We start from the raw sequence: 3,517 nt of genomic DNA, 5'->3' as shown, positions 1-3,517 counted from the left end.
CCCATGTCCCCCAGAACCACCTGTCCTGTTGTTTTCTCCTTGGGATGGTTCACCCTGCCTATCTTATATAGATAGGCACAGGGCAAAGAAAATATAAAAACAAAAACAAAACAAAACAAGCAAAAAGCCCAAACAAACCAGTAGATGTTTCCAGGTCTGTCTGCTGACCCTTATGTATGTTTTCCGATTAAATCTGATTAGATGTCAAGCCCTGGCCCCCAAGTCAGAAGTCTATTTTCAAATTTCCTTGGGTATTTGGTTACTTTACTCCCCTTGCACTCCCAGTTGCACTCCCTTTACATTTCACCCCACTGTGCATGGGGTAGACCAGGCATACTTTCTGCACAGTGAGTGGCCATTTTAAGACATCTTTGCCAATGTTGGGGGATTTGTTTTAAACAAGAAAATTATTAATTTAATATGTGTAAAATATCTCACTGTTCTCTATCTTAAAAAAATCAATAATTTTATTGACATACTTTACACATACAATCCAATTGTTTAAATATTTAAAAGAGTTATGCAACTATCACCACAATCAATTTTAGAACATTACCTTCATTCTTTTATTCATTATTATCAGCTCCCTCTTTCCCTCCAACCTCCCTTGTAATAACCATGAAACCCAAAACCAAATGCATAGGCATTGAGTCAATGCTGATTTCTAATGACCTCTTATAGGTTTCTAAGACTATAACTGTTTATGGGCATGAAAAGGCCCAGTCTTACTCCCTGGGAGCTGCTGGCGGATTTGAACTGCTGACCATGTAGATTACAGCCCAATATATAACCACTATATCACCAGGGCTCCATTGTAATAACCATAAAAATGATTAATCCAGTTATTGTTCTTATATATTTACCTATACTGGGTTTCATTTAAAGAAAAACATACAAAAAAACCCATACACATAAAAAACATAAAACTAAAAATAGTAAAAAAAAAAAACCCAAAACATAAAAACCTCAATTGAAAAGAAATCAGTAAATAATAAAAACCAGAACAAATGTAAAATGGGTTAAAAAGAAGAACAAATTATAAGTTGTTAAATTTTGACCTAACTACATTAATTACTTCCCAATGCACTGTATATGGTAGCAAGGCTAGCACAACCCTGGTCAATGGGCAGAGGGAATTAATCAGAGGCTTAATCTACATGGGGACCCTGCAAATGGATTTTGGGCTTTCGTTGTCATCCATTGCCTTCTGCAAACTGGATGCTCAAAAATTCAGCTCGAATACAGTTCTCTCTGGCTTTGGAATTTGTTATTTACAATCCTTGGTTCACATAGACTGGTGTGCTTCTTTTGTGTGGAATTAGCTGACACCTCATTTATATGACTGCTCATTTTATGATCAGCCTTAAAGACCCCAGACACTATTCTTTCTGATAGCTATGCACCATATGATTTATTTACCACATTTTGCTATAGCACCCATATCTTCTTACTGTTGTCTTTCTTCTCTTGTTTAAATCACTATGTTTATCTTTGTTTTTGTTGCTTACTTTTTAGATTTTTAAGTTTCATTAGCTTCTTTGATGAATTGGTTATATATGTCCTTCCCCATTAATCTATTGGTGTGTTATTGTTAATATTAAAAAATAATTCCTTATACAGCTTTCTAATATATTAAAGGTAGTAACCAGTGTAGAGAAATTGTTTCATGTGTGCCACAAATACTTTTCTTTTTATGTATTTTGCTTTATGTATAACTTTATATTTTGATATAATTTCAAACTTCCAGAAAAAAATAAAGGAATAGTACATAGGATGACCACATAGTTTCTATTAAGATTTATCAGTTATTTACATTTCCCCACTGAATTTATTATTTCTATATGTATAAATATATATATATATATATTTCTAGTTCATTTGAGACTTTGTGACATACTTGAAAACATTGTATAGCTTTTAATAATCATCACCTCAAAGTTGGAGAACTTGGGTCATGTTGCTGTTAATACTGTTTTGAGTGTGTACTTTGTGTTTGGCCTAAGTTTTCCTCTTATTTACCCTTGTAACCATGCCTCCAAAGTATAATCAGATATAAGTGCTGACCATGAAGCAAAGAAAAGGAAAATGATCATATTTGAAAATAAAGTAGTAATAGTAAAGCGATCAGAACAGACAAAATGCCATTGGTCATTGGGAAGTCACTAGACTACAGTCAGTCAATCATTGGAATAATGGTAAAATGAGAATAAAGAAGCATGTGAAAATCTCTCCCCCTATGAAAACTACAGTCATGATCAAGCATTTAAGTGGTTTAATGATTGAAATAGAAAGGTCACGAATTTGATTAAGTGATAAAAATCAGCATAATATGCTTATTAATTAGCCTTGATTTTAAGAGCTGCAGATGCAGCAGGTGAAACTGATTGTGATGAATTTATTGGCTCATTTCAAGTTGTGGCTAGTTCTACACGGTGAAGCGGTGAGGGCACATGCAAGAACTGTAAATGATTTTCCTAAAATGTTAAAAAAAATTATTGACGAGGGAAATTATTTAACAGACAAATATTTAATGTAGTCAAGACTGGCTTATTATGGGGAAAAAAATTCCTGAAAGAACCTACATTTCAAAAGAAGAAAAAAAAAATATATATATATATACAGGGCGTAAGGCATCTTAGGGTGATGTTGGTAAGTGCTGTTGAGTCGATTCAAACCCATAGTGATGCTTTACACAACAGAAGGAAACACTGGTTGGTCCTGTGCCATCCTCACAATTGTTTCTGTGCCTGAGCCTGTTCTAGCCATTGTGTCAATCCATCTAATTGATGGACGTCCTCCCCCACCCCCTGCCTCTCTCCCCTTTACCAAACATGATGTTCTCCTCCAGGGTCTGGTCTCTCCTGACAACACATTCAAAGTACGTGAGAAGAAATCTTGCCGTCCTTATCCCTAAGGGGCACTCTGGCCATACTTCTTCCAAGACAGATCGGTTTGCCCTTTTCGCAGTCCATGGTATTTTCAGTATTCCTGCCAGCCCCCCAATTCAGATTCTTCTTTGGTCGTCCTTATTCAGTGTCCAGCTTTCACATGAATATGAGGTGACTGAAAATACCACAACTTGGTCAGGCACACCTTAGTCCTCAAAGTAACATCCTTGCTTTTCTATACTTGAAAAGGTATTGTGCAGCAGATTTACCCAATGCAAAGCATCTTTTGATCTCATGACTGCCACTTCCATGACCATTGATTGTGAACTAAGCAAGACAAAATTCTTGACAACTTCAAACTTTTCTCCGTTTATCATGTTGTTATTTATTGATCCGGTTGTGCGGATTTTGGTCTTGACATTTGTAATCCGTACTGAAGGCTGCAATCCTTGATCTTTTACAGCAAGTGCTTCAGGTCTTCCACACTTTCAGCAAGCAATATTGTGTCATCTATAAGCCACAGGTAGTCCCCAGGGAATACCAAAAATTGACTTGGAGGCCAGGGCTTGGCACCCCATCAGACTCGACTGGAAAACACTCCTAAAGGCCCACAAACAGTCATTGAACTA

This window comes from Echinops telfairi, unplaced genomic scaffold, assembly GCF_000313985.2.
Source record: "Echinops telfairi isolate 266 unplaced genomic scaffold, ASM31398v2 ScPeMD7_7465;HRSCAF=8503, whole genome shotgun sequence".
Taxonomy (NCBI): Eukaryota; Metazoa; Chordata; class Mammalia; order Afrosoricida; family Tenrecidae; genus Echinops; species Echinops telfairi.
This window is presented reverse-complemented; position numbering follows the sequence as displayed.